We start from the raw sequence: 22,285 nt of genomic DNA on the forward strand, positions 1-22,285 counted from the left end.
TTATGCGTCAGACTGCTTTTGCCTAAGTGGCTTTATTCTTGCTGTTCCACCCTGCCCGCTGTTCCCTGCTCCTCTTTGTCACCTAATCAAATCCTGCTCTTCAAGGACTGCTTGCTTCATGATTTAAAAGGAATCCCAACACCGCATTTTTTCTGACATGTGTTGTCTACACTATATATGGTGGCTTTTGTTTGTTCTTATTCACGAGTGGCCTCCCTTTTGCAAACTTTGCATCACAAATAAAATTGCCAGTCCCCAAGACCAGAACACTTAAGGCCTAAAGCACAGAGAAGCACACGTTGAAAACCACCGGATGAATTTATCTCCATTTGTCCTTCTACTATTTACAGTCAGGAGAATTACCTAGGATTTTACCTTTGAAATCCTTACCCCTAGGATTTTACATTCGAAAACCAGTCGCCCTAGAACTATTTGCCTGTTTTTGTATTGATGGCTATCCTGTAATGCCCTGTGCCTAGTGTGTTGTAGAAAGCCATCAAATCAGATGTGTGTTTTATGCAGTTGATGAATTAAACAGAGAAAAGACTTAACTAAATAAATTTTGATTTTTGTTTTCCCCAAATCTTTGGCACTATTTCAAGTGAATAGGTCATAACTGAGGGTCAACAAGCAAGTAGAAGCAGATCTTGAAAAATCAGAACATCTGGAAATGTGTATATGTATATATATAACTGATGTGCTTTGCTGTACACCTGAAACTAACAGCACAACACTGTAAATCAACTATACTCTAATAAAATATTTTTTAAAAAAAGAACATTGGAAGAGCAAAAATATGGATATCTACAATACACTGTCCTTCTCATAAAAAAAATAAAGGAAGGGAGTAGAAGACAGGAGAGATTCAACTATGTTTATCATTTTTTATCATTTTAAGTAATTTAATATACTTTAGACACTTCAACTTATTTCACCAGTTGCTTGTTTATGAATTATAGCAACCAAATTCAAGTTCAAGAAAGGGTAGAGATGAAGGATCAAGGAATTTGGTACTTTTGGTTTTCTTTGTTACACCATTTTCCAATTTTTCTTTGTTAAAAAAAAATTGAAAAGGCAGTTGAACACGCAGATGAGGAAAGGGTTAACACACACACAATTTTCTACTGTTTATAATTATTTAAGATTCATGTTTAATCCCCAACAAATCTCACAAGGTGGTTAACTATAAAAGGTAAAAGCTCAAGTTTTGCCACTGAGTGAACGATTTCATATCAAGTGGGTTCTCAAGTTTTTTCTACCAATCCAGAAATTCTAAAACCACAGTTTAGTTGTACTTATACATTTGGATTGCATTTGGCAGTGAGCAATAGGATATTCAATTCATCATGGCATCAGAGATACGGGAGTTGTTATTTCACAGGGCAAGACACTTGGAGGAAATTTGGTTCCAGAGTTGGTAAATTCAGAAGCTTGAGAATGTCAGGGTTCCAGGTTGGCTTCAAGGCAGGTCCCTGATTCTTCCTCTCTTGGTTTCATGATGGCTATAGCAGGTCCAGAAACCATGTCCTCTTAGCATCCAAAGGCAGGAAGAGTCCAGTTCCTGTACCAGGTCGCTGAAGAGCGAAGAGAATGCTGCTAGACGTCTGTCCAGCAAAACACACTGGTCACCAGTAAGAGGGAAGAAATTGACATCACTGCTTAGCCTAATAAATACCAACTCCTCACCCCACTCCCACCTCTGCCCAGCCTGGGAAGGAGACCCCTGGAACAGATGGCTGCCCAATTTCAGAACAGAACTGAGATTCAATGAGGAAGGAAGAATGTGGGCTACTGGGTCGGCAATCAGCATAGCCTGCCTCAGATATCACTGGGGAAATGCAACTTTATAGTTACATGACAAAAAATATTTACACAAAAATCTCTCAAGAGCTCGTACTGGAAAGCACATTGACGATCTGGGATGATCTGTGCGAATGAACCGAGGGGCACATGTATTAAATTACCCCTAAAGTATACATGGGTTTAGACTGTGGGCGGGGGATGTTCTTGGGAAAACATGTTCTGAGTTTTACCAAACCCAAAGGTTTTGGGGAAAAAATAGCCTCCGACAACTGACAACCAAAAAACATAGTGAGAGTCACCCATCGGGAATTCAATCCTAAGTGTGGTTTGTTGGAAGTTTTGAAACCCTGTGGGATGGTCCCTGGTGAGCTGGTGCCTCTGACCACCTACAGCTTATTGAGATGGAAGCAACCTGCAGCAAAGCTCAGGCAGGGAAAGGCCAAGCTAACTGAGTGCAAGTTGATTAATTAATTCATCCATGGATCTATTCCTCCATACCACAAGGATTTTTTTTTTTTTCTCTCCTAATAGGCAGCAAGTACTGTATTGTGTTCTAGGAAGTCAAAGAGAAAAAAGTCAAGAGTCCTTGTCCTTGAGAAGTCTGTGTCTCATGGAGAAAAACTCAACTCTAAGTGATAGGTAATGGTCATAATGCAGCATCTCCATGTGTAATGGAAGCTGAGAAGGGTGTCTGCTTGTCTCTACCTGCTGGTTTCAAGCCTACTCTTCCTTCCCAGGGTATTTAAAACTACAATTCAAATATATGAGACTGGATAAAACCCCAAACACAGGTTTCCAAAGCATTTTCTCCTTTACTATATGAGCCCACATGTATGTGAAAGGAAATTTAATCCATATGTTTCTGAATCATTCATACTTAAATCATCATAATTCATTTTGTAAGAGCTGTTAAGGTCCAAGAAGGCTTTGGGGCGTTTTGTCAACAGGAAGTTGATTGAACTAAGAGAAAATGACCTCCGGTAGCAAGGAAGTCAGTGAAGGCCCAATAGTATGAATCCATGAAATTCAAATGGCCTGTGAGCTTGGCAGGTCTTGCCCAAACTCAAACATGGTGACTCTGGGGCAATCACGGGTTTCTTTCCCAGGTTATGTCCCTTCATCAGAACTCCTGCCGGGAGGTATCTGATTATACGTGCCCCAATTACATCTTCTTTGTGTGCTCATATGATGCAACAATCCAAAGGCCAAGGGAACCCAAATGTTGGTTCGATCCTGAACCATCAGTCAGGCCTTTTTGAAAACTGGAAAACTGGTCTTACCCCGCTTGTAAATGCTACCCTTAATGCCACTAAACAACTGTTACAAAGTTTTCTTTGAGATTTAACTAAGATTCCTGGGGATTTAAGATACTGGCTGCCAGATTGTTAAAATGCATTAATGTTTATAGTGATTATGATTAAGAGAACTAATAATAAATACTCACATATACCTGGAACAGAGCCCAAATCCTACTGTTTCAAAAGAAAGACTCAGTGTAAAGCCATAGCTCTCTGGAAATCTGCACACAGGAAAATCTGAGACCCGTCTAGAGCCACACACAGGACTGCAGCTAAATGCCAGAAGCAGGCTAATCAAATTCTCTGGAGGCCTCTTGCAATGCTTTAGAAAGTGAAAAAAGAAAAAATGGCTATGTTCATTGCACCTTTTGATTACTACCCATTTGCATAGGCTGCCTGTGTAAAAAGAATGCATTTCTGATTGCATCAAGCACAAATCAAAGAAAGAGTTGCAGCCAGAAGTCTCTCCTAAGTGCTACACAATTAGTTCCTAATGTGCTGTTGTGACGTGAAAGGCTGAATGGTAGCCAATCTCATCAGTCAGTCTACGGATGGTCCACTTCAATGGTGAAACCATCTTGCTGGTGAATGGGGCTCAGGTCAGAGATCTGATTCACTGCAGGCCCATTAGCTCTCCAGAACCCCACAGGTCACGCCCAGGATGGGGTCACACCCCCAAATGGGGTCACCGGTCCCGAGGAGCCATGTTCTTCCTGTTGCTCTTCTGGCAAAGCCGTTCCTCGTATGTTTGCTTTAATCTCAAGCCTGTAGCACTGCTGGTACGTGCAAGGGACAGCCTGATCTCCGCTCTGATTCCAAAATTTCTCTGTCCCTCTTGAATCTTCTGGCACCTACTAATCCACTACAGAAGCCACGACAGAGGCTGCTGACTGCTTTGTTCCCAGCAGGAAAAAAAAAAAAAGTTTTCACACCTTCTGATAGTAATCTTAATACTCAGGTACCATTCAGGGTATCATTTTCCTTTCCTGATCATAGAAGAGGTTTTCATTGTAAAATATATCTCATCAGAGAAGATGGTAAGGAGAGTGAAAATTACATGAAAAGAAGAAAACATACTTTTCAGAGTTAACGGGGTAAAAATCAAACTTAATCTAAAGAAACTTTTTTTGCTTAAAAAAACCTGAGAAACGGATGAACTTTTAAAGCTATTCTAATCTCGGGGGTATTGTGCGTGCCTTTTACAGGACAAAGTAACCTGTACCTCATGCATAATACCAGGGACTAGTAAGTGTTTACAAACTGTGCTGGATTGTTTAATCCAAAACGTTTCCCTCCTGCCTTAGGATTGTGTGTCTACATGAAGTTTAAAGGGCTTTTAAAGATAAGGAAGGCCAGCAAGCACCGGGGAGCCAATGGGGTGGCTTTTTGCTCGTTAACCTGATATGGACTGATGTACTGATAGCCAATCCAGGGCTGGAAAAGTGATGAAAGAAACTCCAGCAGAGAGAAAGTGTTAGTGCAATCCCCAGAAAAGACGATGGGCTTAAGCCAAAGGGTGAGACACAAAGAACAGTGAGAGAAAAAGAGCCTACTTTATAGTTTTATAATTTATCCACCACTTCTAAACAATTTTTTAGAGTGACAACCGGTCACTGGATTTGGAGTTAGAGGATTCTACTGGAGGTCTGAGGGACAAGTCTCCTACCTTCTCTCATTGCCACTTATTTGTTTGAGAGTCATTCACAGCTCACTAAGTGGCAGGAGAGCCACCTGCTTTTGGATAAGATTTGTTCACACAGCCTTTTATTGTATTTGCCCCCTAAACTGATAGAATATTTTTGCCTTATTTTTACTTTTATTTTCAACAACTTTATGGTGGTATAATTGACATGCAATAAATTACTCACATTTAAAGTATTAATTCGGTAAGTTTTGACATTTGTATACACCTATGAAAACTTCACTGCTATTAAGAAAATGAACACATCAATCACCCCCAAAATGTCTCATGCTCCTTTAGTAATCTCTTCCTGCCCCTTCTCATCACCTCTTCCCCCAGGCTACTGATCTGGTTTCCATCACTATAGATTAGTTTGCATTTTCTAGAATTGTATAGAATTGGAATTATATGGTATAGCCTACTTATTTTTTTTGGTATGGCATCTTTCAGCGGGCATAATTATTCTGAGATTCATCCATGCTGTTGTGTGTCAGTAGTTCGTTCCTTTGTAGTGCCGTCGTATTCCATTGTATGGATAGACCACACTTTGTTTATCCATTCACTTGTTAATTAACATTTGGGTTTCCAAGTTTGTTCTATTTCAAAGAAAGCTTCTATAAGCATTCAGGTACAAGTGCTTCATTTCTCTTGGGTAAATACCTAAGAGTGGAATGGCTTGATCATATGGTGGGTATATGTTTAACTTTTTTTAAGAAATTGCTGAACTGTTTTCTAATGTGCTTGTACTATTTTACATTCCCACCTGCAGGATATGAAAGTTCCAGTTGCTCCATATCTTCACACTTTGGTATAATCAGTTTTAAAATAATAGTCATTTTGATTTCATTTGCATTTCCCCAGGGTTTAATGATGTTGAACATTTTTTATGTGTTTATTTGCATCCACATATCTTCTTTGATGAAATATCTAAAATATCAAAATTTTTGCTCACTTTTTTGGAGGGGGATTATTTGTTTTCTCAGCAGTGAGTTTTGAAAGTTTTTTAAAAATATATTCTGGATATAAGTCCTTTATCAGATAAATGATTTGTAAATATTTTCTCCTAGTCTGTGGCTTGCCTTTTCACTTGCTTAACAATGCATTTGGCAGAGCAAAAAATTTTAATTTTGATGAAGTCTAATTTGTCAGTTTGTTCTTTAATGAATAGTGATTTGGGCACTGTATCTAAGAAACCCAAGGTCATAGAGATTTTCTCCTGTTTCTTCTAGAAGTTTTATGGTTTTGTGTTTTACATTTGTGTCTATAATCCAGTTTGAGTATATTGTTGTATGTGATGGGTGGGGGGGATTGAAGTTTTTTTTAATATGGATATCTATAAGCAGGTAGAGTTAACCAGACGAATGAAGAGATATATAGTCAGAAAGAAAAAAAAAAAAAGAGAGAGAGAATTTTAGCCATATTGTGATAAGGTTGAAAACAAAAGAGGAAGTAATCTACGTGATGCTCAGAATGGTAAAATCACATGTAGTGTTTCTTTCTTCCACTGAATCTACCTAATGTATATGCTTTTGAAGTGGCTTTGGGATTTATGAGTTTTTTAATTAATTGGATATAATTTGTAAAGTAAGTCAAGGACAAGTAATAGCAATGATGAACAATTCAGCAACTCAGAGAAGTGTTGGCTCCCATTGAATCAGAGAGTGGGCAACAAATGAAGCCATGGAAATTCTGGGAGGATAGGTTATACCAAAAGAAGAAAAAAGAAAGAAAAAGAAAGGGCTGTGTCGGGGAGTGAGAGTATCCAAAGTCTGGGACAAGTCATCCCTTGATGATTGTACTTGTAGCTTTGGCTGCTGAGTCACCATCAAAGGGACTGATTCAGGCTTGCAGAAGGTGAGATTTGAAAGAACAAAAGAGACTGTTGGGAACCAATAAGAGGTTCTTTACCAGGCAAGACAATCCCTCTCCTGCCTACCATTTGGACACCACCTTTCCCATGGCTCTTGGAACCTGGCATGAAGACAGAGCCACAGCTTGGCTAAAGCTAACCAACAAGCAAAATAAGCCAATATGAATTGATTAATATTAACTACTACAAGGCATGTGACAGGTGCTATATTTGCTCTCCTGACTGAAAATCCCCCAAAGTTCACCCCCATGCTCTCTATCACTCCTACAACAAAGTAATGATGTTGCTCTAGTTTTTAGCTTCAGAACAAAAGATGATTATTCATTTCTTGGGTGGCACATGGGAAAACATAAAAAAGCAGAGGAAAAAGGCCTCAGGCTGAATCATCCTGGTCCCCTCTCCCTTGTCCTTACCCTGTTCCTGAGACAAGCGTTGCTATGGGACCTACTTGTAGACCTTGGGGAAAACTGTGTTCATTCTAAAGGTGAGGGGTGTGTGTGTGTGTGTGTGTGTGTGTGTGTGTGTGTGTGTGTGTGTGTGTGTGTCTGAATATAGAAGGGCATGAGGATGGCTAACACAAGATAAATTGATCATAGCTAAAAATCTCTTGTGATAAATCTTGCCTTTTTTGCAAGCATAATTACATAGGTCATTTCTACCAGTAATGGAAAGTCACCAACATTTATTGAGGACATAAATACCCTAGTATTTTCCTAGCCCTTTTATTTATGTCATCCCAATTATTCTTCATAATAGCCTGAGAGTCAGGTAATATTAACATTCTCATTTTACAGTGAAAATCACAGAAACTCCAAGCAACTAAATAACTCAATCAAGATCACATATTGAAATTGACAAGAGACACTTGAACCCAAGGTCACCTGACTCCAGAGCCTTGGCTTTCAAATATAAGTACTACTTTCCATAGCCCAATACAGGTCAAATTCTGCAAAAACTCACACTGCAAGAAATTTAAATTATTTCAGAGTAATGGAATTAAATTTCTTTTTAAAGTTATTCAGACTATTTTTTGACAATGGGAAACATATTCATTACACAAAAGTTTACCTATATTATTTCTTTTTGTAAGGGTTAAAATTTGTTCATAAAAGAAATAAAAAGCCAAAGAGAAAAAGAAATCCAAAAGATTCTTTCTGAAATCCACCCATTTAATGATCCAAAAAAATAATAAAATAGAGCAAAATCATGGTTGGACCTAAGGGGCTTTACATCTGAACTTGACAATTCAATTGATCAGTTGTGGGTTAATGAATTAAAATTAAAATTTTTTCTGTGTGTCCAGGTTATTGGAAAGAACACTGAAGTAGGAACCAAGAGACCAAGGTCCCATTTCTGCCCCTACCCTGAACGTTGTACAACTTCCTATAGGTCACTCCTCATCTCTGCAATCCTGTTTCCCATCTGTAAAATGAGGGTCGGAACTCCATAAGCCTTAGGACCCCTTCCAGCTTGGACATTCTGTGACAAGGGACAGGCTCTTGTTAGGGTTACCATTCCTGGTTTATTAGTTGATATCTTTGCAGGAGAGAGGGCAGATTTTTCACATCCTTCCCCAAATCCACCACTTCCAACAATCTAAGGTCAAATTTAAACTCTCTACAGAAAGTAGAGAGCTCTATCTGGAGGGCTCATTTGTCCCCATCAACAGGTGTCTGGGTTCCCAGGTTTCTCAGCTGACATTTCCGGGATATGTGTCTTTGCCTCTTTGCAGCAACACTCTTTTGCACACATGGAGAAGTCTGGGGAAGATGGGTGGCTGCTGAGACACTTGGCTGGGCTATGATCTGGATACAGTGGTCCATGCTTAGCTCTTTGCTGGCCAAACAGAATTTAAGAATTGAATAGCTTGCAGCAGGCACGGTTCATCTTTCATGGTTCGTCTGACATCTTTGTTTAGCAATGGCATATTCATTTCTTTGGGGCATTGTATCAAAAGAGTTTTGCGATCTTGTTTTTATGTCTCGCTCTGCCATTTCAATTGTGATTTGATTAGAAAGGCAATTTTGAGCAACATCTCAAAATGGGGTGGGGCCACCCCAGACTCAGCAGTGTGCCCCAGTGCTGATGGCACCACTTGCCTTCCTCATTCCCTAAGCACAGGTGAGGTACAAAGATATTAACCTTCATATCTCTCTCCGCACCGGTTGTGTGCTTTCCTTGTGAGCAAGATCTGGACCAGTTGGATGTGTACGCCTATGTCTAACGGAGGATTCGAGAGAAAAAAATACATTGGGAATTAAGCAACATGACATTTACATAACAACCGTTTATGATTTGGGGGGATCTAGAACAATGGAGAGAATTCTCAGCACAGGGCTGAGGTTTCCAGTGCAGGATTCCCAGGACCATTAATGAGAATCATGTGGCTAAGCCCTGCCACATCTGCTGAGAACTTAGCTCGACGTGTTCTCATTATGCTAACTTGGATGAGTTCACAAACAGTGGCTAGAGTTGGCATGCTCTTTTCCGGGTGCCATATGCTTGTTCATTTCCTTTTTGTCCATTTCATTGCAGCATGCAGCTTTCCTTCTATCTTGCTTTATTTCCTGCTGATTATTCTGGGCTACAAGTGGGAAGGGCAAAGGGCAGACGAAGAAAATAAGTTCACGATGAGTATCAGCTTTATCAGACCCACTGCCCCTGGCATGATGTTGTCTTGCATGAGAAGACCCATTTAAATGGGGTTTTATGGTATTAAAGATATAAATTGCTATCATTTTCAGCATGTGAACTAGATTTGTCATGAGAACATAGCCCCTGTTGGAGAGTTCCTCGTAAGCAGGTATTAAGGAGAGTCCAAGGGTGTGATTTCACACACTAGATAAACCACACTGTCTACGCCCCAGGGATGGAGCACTGAATCACTCCCCTTGCCCTCCTCTGCCAGGCCAGAGAGGCCCATAGGATGGTGCGATGAGATGGTGTATCTTCGCACCATGTGCTTTGGAAACAAAGAGCACCATTTAGCTCTTTCTCCTGCCCTTGAAGTCTGTATCTCTCATCGTTCTGATGCCTCAAGTTGCACTTCTCATATGGGTACACCCAGCCCAGCAACAATGGGAAAGGCCCTGTTCAATAGCACACCAGGTTTCAGAGAATTTAATCGCATCACAAACGCTGGAACCTGGCTCAAAAAGTAGAAAATGCCTTCTCAGGATCTGAAGAGCTTTTCTTTTCTCCATCAAGTTCACCTCAGTTTCAGAAGTTATAGCCAAGGTTTTTCTTTGGCTTGGTTTTGTTTGGTGCATAAGTGAGGGCAATCCTCAGGCAACTCATTATTCAAATGCCAACATGCTCAGTGATAGAGACCTTATTTGATTTGTTTCAAAACATCCCTTCAGATGGGAGGCATGAAATTTGGCGGAGTGGCGAAAAATCCACTTGCTTCTTTCTTTTTCCCCTAAAAAACGTCTTGACTTCGTGATCTAGCTCACAAAATGAAAAAGAACAACACATGTGGGAAAGATGTAAGGTTCTGTAAAGGAATCAAAGATAAGCCAGAACCTAAAAGAAAACCTTTTCAACTGCCCAAGAGACACGGTGATGCTTATCAGACTCACTTGGTGAACTGAGTTTCCAGAGGAAAGTGTCGGATCCAAGAACCGCATCTCCAACTTTCTGGGGGAAAAGAAGGTGGCTCTAAATTTCCAGCTGCTGGTTCACAGTACTTAAAAAATAAAAAATAAAATAAAATATTCCCAATAAGTGTATCTGCTAAACTTTTAGCAGCAGAAGTCCTTTTTTTTTTTTTTTTTTCCTTCCAAGACCTACAAGAAGCTACTTTCAAATATAGTTTCTTAATTTGTGTTTTACTGCAGTGGGAGAGAATTGAATGTTGAAAATGGATACTCAAGACATTTTGGGCACAAGAATATGTGGGTATTCTCATTTTTCAATTTGATGATTTGTAATAAAGAGTTTAGATTATCTGCCAGGGTTACCATGTTCTTTAAAAATAAATACCACATCTGGTTGGTATATACTGATCCCTGGGAGACTTAAGTCTGATTGATATCAGCCTCCTAGTTGGTCAGTTGTCTGTTGACTCTTCCTCCTGTTTTATCCTTCATGTTGTATCTGTAGTCACTTTTCTATAATAAAAATCCTAATGATATTGCTTTTCTGAATAGTGATCCTCACTATTCCTTCTCCATGAACAGTTCCTAGTGTAGCAGACAGCCATGTTCATGGTCAGGTCTGCCCCTGTGGCTCTCCTTGGCCTTCTACTCTAAAGATGTGGATTCTTTCATGCTCCCTGAAAACACCGTCCCGCGTACACCTTTACATGTGTTTTTCCCTCTGACCAAAATAGCCATCCTTGATGCGGCACCTGAAAATATGCCTTCTCTCCTTCAAACTCAGCTCAAAGGTCATTTCCTTCATGAACCTTTCTTGATTCCTCGAGCAGATTTAGCCACTCCGTCCTCTAGATTGTAGAGAGGTTACTGTTTTTAACATAAACTTTTGCTATCTGTTTGCTTTTCTAACTTTTTTCCTTTTGGACTATAAGTTCTTCAATTTAGGGGACCGTGATCTCACCTGGTATCTCTGGCCTGGCACATAGTAGGTGCTCAATAAGTCTTTGTTGAAATGGCTAGGGAATGAATGACCGTCAGTCTTTTGGAATCCTGACTATGGAGGGCAGAATCAACTCTTCATCATGCTTTCAACACTACATCTCTGCTTTGACATACTCTTGTACATCATGATTTTTAAAGGCTTTTTATAGGCATGTTACAACTCTGTCTTCATTTTCGCCTCAGTGGATCAGGGCCATTTTCTGAAGTGAAGGGAAGGGGGCATTTAACTGATATCCTTGCTGACTCTGGACCTAGCAGCTGTTAGTATCTTATTAATGATTCGTGGAATGGACCCTGGTCCATTCGTGGAATGGACTCTGCCAGGTTTTGGAAAAACAAGACCATTGGAACGTGGGCCCTCCACACTGTTTGAAACACAAGAGATAAACACTTTTTTTCACTGATGAATGAACTGAGAAGCATTGACATAGACTAATACCTTGCAGAATTCTCTATGAATTTGTACTAAGGTGTCTTTTAAAGACAGAAGCTATCTACCTGGCCTCAACAGGGAGTATGACTTTTGAGAATCCAGCGTGTTTGGTGTCAGAGGCGATGGAGGCCACCTTGCCGTGCACGCCCGCCATAGCTACGTACTTCCTGCAAGTCACAGCCTGGGCTGTGCTGCTGGCCTTTTTGTTTCCCCTTCAGCAAAATGATGAGAACAACTTGGAGCATATGGAAGCATTTCCACACTGCAAGTTATTCTGAGGGGGAAAAACGTGATCTGCAAGTTCTGTCAAACGAAAGAGGCATTACCAAATGCTACTACGATGTTCAAACACATCCTTGTATGTCAGAAGTGTCCTGCAGATGTTTTGTTTTGTTTTTTTGTTCAAATGCTCCATGGCTGCCACTGAGAAGGATGAAAAAGTACAAGAAGCTCGTCCCCCTAGTCACGGCTCCAGACAGAGAGAAAGACCCTCTTCAGTGGCTGCTTCTGTATCCTCAGCCTCATCATCAAGGGGTGCTTAATTATCCTCAAATAACCACATGTTGCAAACAGCTGGATACCAGAAAAAAGGCTGCAAGAACACAGTCATAGACAAGATAATACCTGAAGATCAGGACAAAACAAACAACTTCTTGCGAGCGTCTCCGTGCCCTTGGCTTGTCTTTGTCAAGGCTGACAGGGAACATTTCCATTCTGAGGCAAGGATTCCCCACGGAGGGTTTGGAGTGGGTCTATTTGAGTGTTTGAACGTGAATGGGTGGTGATGTGGGTAAAGGGAAGAATAAAACAGCACCACTGTAAATGCCAGATTGATGGTTAGACAGAGGAACAGAATGACACTATTTCCCAAGAATGGATTCTTAACTCATTTCTTAACAGAATGAAATAGGATAGGGAAAATCCATTACAGGGAATATCAGTCCATCAACAGAAGATGGAGAGCAGAAAAAAGAAAATCTGCATTTGTTTACTGATGGTGGGATAGAATTAGCCACCTAGCAGTGGACAGAGAGCCTCACTTTGTCGTAAGGCAATGGAATCTTCTCCAGGATATTAAAGGGGCTCGTTTCCCAACAGATCTACAGAAGAAGAAAAAAGTTCTCCAAAATAAATGAAATTTACTCTTGTAACAGCTGTTTCCTTTTTGAAGCAAGAAGAATATAGCGTAAAGTAAAAATGGATAAAACTGCATCTATCACCCTGTAGGAGACATTCTTTATGAGTAACCTTAATAAAACAAAGGGAGCATTTTGCCTGTGTGTTTGGTTGTTTTAGACTTAAACAATATTTTAATTTCTGAGTGAAGAAGACACTGAAACAGAAGATTATATTAATAACTGGCAAGAAATTTGCTGTGAGTTATCACACGCTGCTAAATAGATTCAAAAGCAGATAAAGAAAGATAACATTTTCCTTTTTGAAAAAAAGCTGATTGCAGAGTATGAAGTACAGTTAAAGCCTGCATAGGACAAATCATTTCTATGTTACCAAAAGGAGAGCATCTCCAGGAGTGGAATATAACTTGGTCTAGAGTTTTCCTGGTCTTATGACTGCTGGATATTTATGTGGATATTAATTCTTTTTTAATTTTTAAAATTTTATTTATTTATTTTTTTAGGCCACACCATGTAGCATGTGGGATCTTAGTTCCCCGACCAGGGATTGAACCTATGCTCCCTGCATTGGTAGCGTGGAGTCTTAACCACTGGACCACCAGGGAAGTCCCTGGATATTGATTCTCACAACAGCCCTACAAGATAGTCCTGTTGAGTGATATTTGATAGTTGAGGAAACTGTAGCTTAGGGAGATTAAATCACAGAACCGAGAGGCAAATTGGAGCAGAATTCTCACCCAAGCTGCCAGGGTCCAGACTCCCCATCTTGATCAACCAGTGACGCCCATCACAGGGCACTCTTGCTTCTTCCCAGTTTAGGGTTATTTCTCACAACAAATTAAAAAACATTGTCTTCATCTGCAAATATTTACACCTAATTTAGAAATAAGCTAACAGATTGCATGGGTTCTGCTACCAATTCCAACATGGGGGGTGGTTTCCTCACAACTCCACCAAGCAGCTCTTGGACACCAGCTGAGTGTCCAAGAATTCAACTCAATTCTGACACTATTCGCCCAGAGACAGAATCAGATTCCACAGGTTAAGGGCTTGGCCCTACGAGACTGCCCCCCATCTACTTCAGACACCAGCTGCTCGTCCAGGTCGTCGCCTGTGCCTCTGGCCAAGTAGCTACGGATCGGAGGTTCCCTCGACCTCCCGCTTGGGTTGGATTAATTTGCTAGAGCAGCTCACAAAGCTCAGAGAAACATTTGACTCACTAGATTATCAGTTTAGTATAAAAGGATGTAATTCGGGAACAGCCAGATAGAAGAGATGCACAGGGCAAAGCATAGGGAAAGGTCATGGAACTTCTATGCCCTCTCCAGGCACCCACTCTCCCCATGAAATCCCAACCCTCTAATCGCACTGCTTGGCTCCACTGGCAACTAGCCCCCATCCTCGAGGGGGGTCCAAAAGTCACCTCATTAACATAGCCAAAGACGCCTTTACCCCTCTCATCACTGAGGAAATTCTAAGAGTTTTAGGAGCTCTGTGTCAGAAATAGGAATGGAGACCAAATATATATTTCTTATTATAACTCACAATATCACACATATCAAAGAGAATTAATATCTAAATGAACTCTGGCTTATGGAAGTTCACGATGTTTCTACAAATAAAATGGTAACAATGACGGCTTAGCAAGTGAGACTCAAAGTTCCACCTGTCCTAAGCTTCACCCAGGCTAATTCTTTGCTTCTTTTCCTTTCCCCTCAGATTCTTTCTGAAATCTGCTGCCTTCTGTATCTGCTTGATGCAGTAAAGCGCACTAAAACCGAAAAACAAAGTAACTTTCCTTGTGTTACGAATAACATGGATGGTTTCATTCCCTTCATTGTATGTCTGTTTCCCATAAATTGGCTTAGGAGAAATGAATTTAGCAGGAGGAATGTCCATTGGTAAAACAATTTAAAACGTATAAAAGCAAATTCAATGAGTACATTTTAAAATAGCTTCTGAATTTCAAAAAAAAAACGCTTTCAGATTTTACATAGAACAAATGACCGTTTATGAACTAACTCATGTCAGATACACTTGGTTTTCCTAAAATAAAGGATTGAGTTCAAGTTTACAAAACTCCTCATTTCACTTTTTAATATCCTCTTACCTTTGTGTAATTTCAAAATTTCTATAAAGTTTTAAATCTTTCATTAAGGTCTGATGATTTCATGTCTAGCTTATCATGTTAGACATGTTTTTTAATTTTTATTTTATATTGGAGCATAGCTGATTAACAACGTTGTGTTCGTTTCAGGTGTACAGCAAAGGCATTCTCCACTTTATTCTCCTTCTCAAGGCTAGATGTTACCATAATGGTTAAGAATTTTCTTTCAGTTCTCTGCAATATAAATTCTGATGCTTCTTTGTTGAGCTCTATCAATGAATTCAAGTCTCAATGAATCTGCACCCGAATCAGAAATCCCAAACCTCCTTTCCAAAATTATTTCAACATGCTTCCTAATAGCAAATTTTAATTTACACAAAACCAGTATCCTGATAGCTGCCCACTTAGACCATGCCTATGCATTCTTTTTGGAGTGTTTTTCAATGTTGTGGCTCCTAAGATACACGTTTTTTCCCCTTCTTTCTGCAAATTATACTGATTCTGTAATGCCCAAGAAAAGTCTGCCTTTTCCTGGAAAACATTTAAACAATTCTGACTTATTTTCATCTTTCCTCTTCCTGAATTCCTACAGGACTCCAATGGTTGATTGGCATACCAGAAGGCAAATCTTTACAGACCCAAATTAATTGACAGCTCCATCTCTCGCCCTAAGGACAGTTATTGGGGTTTCTCTCTCCCCACCTCTTTTGTCTTCACTTCACACTAGGATTTCATGGCCAGGAGTTTAGTTACTTTACCGATCTTTTGTGAACTATAAGTGGGTTCAAACCAGTCCTCCCCAAGATGTGCTACTTTGGCATGTGGATTATTTTGAGCTAAAAGCAATGGAGATTCTGTGGACTCAAGAGAACCAATGCCCGTCTCTTAACTACCTAGAAGAATTTAAATTGGGGATTTTTCCTAGAAAAAGAGCTATTACCAGAGATAAATTTTATCTAAGTGGCCCCATCTATATGGCAGGACAAGCATCTAATTACCAACCATCTGCTTTTCTTATCATCCTGTGAATGACCCTCCTATCTTTGGAAGTCCCAGGCCCCTTTCCCATTCCTTAGCTCAGTATGGCATATAGACTTCATTTTACCTTTCTATCTTTGAATCTCTCATGTATGTGGGGTTCTCATATGGTTTTCTCCTGTTAATCTGTCTCATATCAATCTAATTCTTAGACCAGCCAGAAGAACGTAGAAGGGTAGAGGAACATTTTCTTTCCCAGGCAGGAAATGTTAATATCACATATTTTGGTAGTAACAATACACCAATTTGTAGCAATTTAGTGTTGATTCACCAGTGCCAGACCTACCATCTCAAAGGTCCTTGAAGGCTGAGGCTTCCTTTGATGTTCCCCCAGAAGGACATGCTGGTTGAGTGAGAACCCTGTTGTAAGAGAGAGAAAGAGCTGTATTGTCTTTGAGGCAATGTCTGATGGCGCTAAAGCTGGCACAGCCTGACTCTGTTTTTTTTGTTATTGTTGTTATTTGCTTTTTGTTTTCACTTTTTCTTTTCCTTTTTTTTTTTGACTTTCAGAATCTGGGAGAAATCATTCATCCGTATCTCTGCTTTTAAAAATAAGAATAAAGGTGACAGAGTTGAACAGAGTGATATATTTACATATATATCTATATATATCTATATATAAATATATCTATAAATCCTGTGAGACTGCACATTTGTCACAATGTGTAAAACCATCTAGATCAAAATAAGGAAGGATAATATAAATAAAATTCTGTATTGTTTTCAATGTGGTTATTTATTATTTAATAGCTTTGATGGCTTTAGTCTCTCAATATTCAACAGGTATGTATTAAGCACTTATGTGTACCATGCAGTTTTCTACGAACTTGGGGGTAGAATAGTGAAGAGACACATGACAAATCCCTTTTCTCATGGAGTTTATCTTCTAGGGAGGGGAGTTACACAACAAACAAGGTAGATAATTAAAGTGCAGAGCACAGCTGATGGTGGTAAGCGCTATAGACAAGAAGCAGGGGGATGATGTTGAGGAAAGACAGCTGCAGTTTTAAGGAGATGTTTGGGAAAGACCCTATTGAGAAGGTAATGTTTAATGAAGGTCCAAAATGGATGAAGAAGCAAAATCAGTCAATCCCTGAGAAACAAGCATTTTGGTAGAAGGGCAAAATAAGTGCAAAAACTGTGATGCACGTGTCTGCCTACCGTAAGCAAAGAATCACAATGAGACCTGCATGGCTGGGGTAGAAGTAGTGACAGAGAGACCACCAATATGGAAGGAAACATAAAGTTAGAAGGACCAGAAGGTGTAGAGCCTCCTAAGCCACTGTAAGGTCTTCAGCTTTCACCTGAAAGAGTTGATAACCCACTAGAGGATTTTTGGTAGAGGAAAGATAATCGGGCTTAGGTCTTATCAACAGCAATTGTCTGGTTACTGTATTCAGAATGTTAAATAAAAATTAAATTAAGAAATTAAGATTTCAAATTTTTAGGACTACACTGGGTAAAGCAGTTAAGGTAAGGGGTTTGGGCTGGAAGACCTAGTGTAAGGGATTGAGGAATAAATAGAAAGAGTAGTCAATAACTTGTGTCTTACACACTTTAATCTTACAAATGAGCATTCTCCTCTATCCATTCATCTCAAAATGTCATTCTGTGGTTGGTTATAGACAGTTGGGGGTACAGAGTCTAAATATTATGTATCTCAGTTTCATCAAACTTCTGATGTCAACATTCCACTTTCAGATGTAAATTTGGGAATGAGTATGTTGAAGATTAACATTTAAAATGAAAAGGAAGGAATGATTTTTATCCCAGCACTTGGTGGGAGGTATTACTACAAAATAACTGGATATTTGATGTATTGATCGTTGTTAACTTTATTAGTGATAGATTTTTTTTTTTTTAATTTTAGCAATTTCATGTATCTTTATTTATTTATTTTATTTATCTATGGCTGTGTTGGGTCTTCGTTTCTGTGCGAGGGCTTTCTCCAGTTGCGGCAAGTGGGGGCCACTCCTGATCGCGGTGCGCGGGCCTCTCACTATCGCGGCCTCTCCTGTTGCGGAGCACAGGCTCCAGACGCGCAGGCTCAGTAATTGTGGCACACGGGCCTAGTTGCTCCACGGCATGTGGGATCCTCCCAGACCAGGGCTTGAACCCGTGTCTCCTGCATTGGCAGGCAGATTCTCAACCACTGCGCCACCAGGGAAGCCCCTATTAGTGATAGATTTTTAAAAAGCATTTTTGTTTCATGGACTACAATTTAATTAGATTAGGCCAAGCGTTCCTCTATAATAAATGAACCAGTTCTTTGAGAAGAGGCCAATGGGGGTAGAATCTCACCAGTCCAGAATTTATAAGGAGAAGGTTTTGGCAAAATCATTGTTAATCTAGGCCTTTAGATCCTCCAAACATGTAATATGAGTTACCAGTGAGGGCACTAAAACTGTAAAGTGAGTTCATGGGTTTATCAAGTTAAATAAAGGTATTTATTGATTCTATAACTTGAGGGCTATGATGCAAGGTAGCTAATTGTTCTAATTTATTCTTCCTCAACTCTTCATCAAAATGTCCACAGAATCTACAGGGAAGTATAAAGTTGCCAAAGCAGAGACCCTTAGAGAACTTATTTATAATTTTCCCTCATCTGAAAGCAATTCAAAGAGTTACATGAGTAATGGATGGGACTGAAAACCTTTCTGAAGCTGCCACATGTTCCTTTTGAAAGAGAAGACATAAGAGGGCATCATGTGAAGCAGACAGGAAGGCACTCACACCTGCATCGCTGCATCCCACAGACATGAAACGTTAGTAGACCAAAGAGCCCTGCAAAAACACTCTAATCTGGGAGACAGCCACTCTCCGAGGCAGCCAGTGACAACTCCCCATCCCCAGTTCCACGTCACAAGTATATTCCTTCCATTACCCATTTGGAGAGTACAACCCCCATGCATGCAAAATGGCAGAATGAGGAAGGGCATAGGCAATGACACATTGCTTCATGGAGTGAAAAGATCGTTGAGGTGCAGGTGGACACAGGAAGAACTAGAGAAAAGCACGGTCGGGAGATTGTAGTTGTATCTAACTTTTATGGCAAAGATTCATTCACTGCCCCCTGGTATGAAGGAATAAATTATTTAATCAAAATGACAAGGCTAAGCTATGGGAGCAGAGGACTATTGTTATTTTAGCAGAGCCACGTGGACCATGACTCTACAGCTTTTAAATTGGAGTAAGACTTGGTAGAAAATAGGCTCCTTGGGGACTTCCCTGGTGGTGCAGTGGTTTAGAATCTGCCCGCCAATGCAGGGGATACGGGTTCGGTCCCTGGTCCGGGAAGATCCCATATGCCGTGGAGCAATTAAGCCCCTGCGCCACAACTACCGAGCCTGCGCTCTAGAGCCCGTGAGCCACAACTACTGAGCCCACGAGCCACAACTATTGAAGCCCATGTGCCTTGAGCCCGAGCTCCGCAACAAGAGAGGCTACCGCAATGAGAAGCCCGCGCACCACAACGAAGAGTAGCGCCCGCTCGCCGCAACTAGAGAGAGCCTGCGCACAGCAACGAACACCCAACACAGCCGTAAATAAATAAATGAATAAATAAATAAATAAATAAATAAAATAAATTAAAGAAAAAGAATATAGGCTGCTTAATAAGGAATAAACATCAGGTTTGCCTTGGATGGCCCACGGTGCCAACTGTCAGGAGGATGGAGGAAAGGTCTATAGAGTTGTGAGAGGGAAGAGGGGACAAGTGTTTATTTTTTTAAATTAAAATTGATATGCTTAACAAAATTAATAAAAAAGAAAACAATTAAAATGAAAATAGAGGCACGGCACATGAAAACATATGTTAATGTGCCAAAGCACTTTTCAGAGGCAAATTGATGCCCTTAATAGTATCATTAATACAAAAAGAATAAAATAAATAAGCTGAGCATTAAATTCAAGATATTTAAAAATACACAACAAAATACGCCTAAAGCAAATGCATCTAGAAAATAATAAATTAAAAAACTGATGAAATAGGTAATAGAGTAATAGTCAATTGGTAAATCTAGGAACTAGTTCTTCAAAAAAGAAAACCAAACAAACTAAAAGACACATTTTGAACAAGTTTAATCATGGGGGGAAAAGAGAGAAAGACACTCAAGTAGCCATAATAGGATTAAAAAAAGAACATATACTATGAATAAGGGTAAATTTTTTTAAAATAGAAGAATACAATGTGAGGTTTATTATAATACATTTGAAAACTGTATTGAAAGGATAATTTTCTTGGAAAATGTAAGTCACCAGACAGAACATGAAGAAACAGAACATCAATGGGGCCAACAATGATGAGAAAAAAAAAAGAAAAAAAAGAGCTTGCCAAGAAATTATCTCCAAAAAACACCTCCAGGTTCAGACCGTTTTACTGGGGTATTCTTTCAGACTTAACAAGGAAGAGGTAATTCCCACACTTTTTAACTGTTCCATGAAAAAATGGGAGAAACATTTCTAATTCCTGGTGAGCATAACTTATACTGAAAGCTGAGAACACACACCCCCCTGAAAATTAACAGAACAATATCAACATGGATATAGATGCATAGCAGTCAGGAAAATGATCAGAAATAAGATTTAATAATGAATTAAACGAACAGCTTCCTATGACCAAGTGGGATTTATGCCAGAAACCAAGAATGCGTGAGCACTACTTAAGCAATTAATAAAATACATCATGGGCTTCCCTGGTGGCGCAGTGGTTGAGAATCTGCCTGCTAATGCAGGGGACACGGGTTCGAGCCCTGGTCTGGGAAGATCCCACATGCCGCGGAGCAACTAGGCCCGTGAGCCACAACTACTGAGCCTGCGCGTCTGGAGCCTGTGCTCCGCAACAAGAGAGGCCACGATAGTGAGAGGCCCGCGCACCACGATGAAGAGTGGTCCCCGCTTGCCACAACTAGAGAAAGCCCTAGCACAGAAACGAAGACCCAACACAGCCAAAAATAAATAAATAAATAAATTTTAAAATAAATAAATAAATAAAATACATCACATCAATAGTCAAAGGACAAAAACCTCCTAAAATCATGACGTTTAAAAAGGCCATCAAAATCATATATGTGTGTGTGTATATATATATATACACACACACACAAGATAGATGAAACATCATTTTAGTAGTACTTAAAAGTGACAAAGAGAAGTTCACTGAGAATTTGTGTATTAGAGAAATAAGCTTAAATCAAAGCCACTAATAATGGATGTGGTTAACCCTTTAAGGAAGTAAAGAAAAGGATTATATCTGCAAATATGTGAGTAAAGGTCATGATTACACCTCTCACCCACAATCAGCACAGTGGAGGATTTTGTGTTTTCTAGAGGGGGTAGGTATGCCCAGGACATCTCCCCGTTATTTTGAAAAATCTGAGTATGTGGCCCAGTCAGGTGGAAGGTCTCTGTCTCTCGGGGGGAACAGGGACCTTTGAGGAGGGCTGAGTGACTGATATTTTTGAAGGTGCCATCTGGCAAGCAGGAGAGGAGCTACGAGGACAGAGGATTTGGGGGGACAGTCCGAGGGATCAGTGAGCCAGATCTCCTTCTATTATTCCTGCTGCTTGCTTAGTTTTCTCTCTTTTATATATTGGGGTCCAATTAGATATTGGAGTGAAGTCTCAATGCTAATGAAAAACAAACAATTTTGAAACTCACTCATTCGTTAACCAGTAAGTCAGTACGAGCATTAAAAAATTTAACACTTTTTTTTTTACATTTGAAAAAAATCTCAGCTTTTTTGAATTATTAGCAAACACACGTCCTGAAAACAGTTCAATGTACAGCATTATTTTGGTGGTTCATATTTCAGCTGAGTGTGTGTGTGTGTATCTCTTAGTCGTACTCTCTCACACACACAGACACAGAAAAATCTCATAGTTTGTGAACTACTAGGCTCTCTATGAGTACATTTGTGATAATATTAAGAACCGATGCGTGGTTGCCAGGGGCCGTGGGTTGGAGCTGGGATTAACTGAGGGAATTTTGGGGGGGGCTGATGGAAATATTCTAAAACTGGAATGTGGTAATAGTTGCATATATATGCAAATTTACTAAAACCCATTGAAGTGCAGATCAAATGTGGGTGAATTTTATGTTGCGTTTTATGTTGTGTAAATTATACCTCAATATAGCTTTTGAAAAAATGGAATGGATGAAATATATAGCAATACTCCAATTTTGGTGTGTAACAGGACATTTTTTCCAATTTACTGAGATATAATTGACTTATAACTGTGTAAGTTTAAGGTGTACAACGTGATGATTTGATACATGTATATACTGTGAAATGATTACCACAGTAAGGTTGGTTAACAC

At 39.8% G+C, this 22,285-nt stretch overlaps 1 long non-coding RNA gene across 1 annotated transcript in view; it reads right to left on the bottom strand.

Annotated features, from left to right (window-relative positions):
- LOC309666284 overlaps nt 1-22,285 on the bottom strand; it is a 184,371-nt gene that overhangs the window by 40,030 nt on the left and 122,056 nt on the right. Inside the window, exon 3 of the long non-coding RNA XR_014266988.1 lies at nt 16,254-16,327. This is a non-coding gene — a long non-coding RNA (uncharacterized lncRNA). The remainder of the gene's footprint in view (nt 1-16,253; nt 16,328-22,285) is intronic.

The sequence above is a fragment of the Balaenoptera physalus genome, assembly GCF_965194825.1.
Source record: "Balaenoptera physalus genome assembly, chromosome: 8".
In the NCBI taxonomy this organism is placed as follows: Eukaryota; Metazoa; Chordata; class Mammalia; order Artiodactyla; family Balaenopteridae; genus Balaenoptera; species Balaenoptera physalus.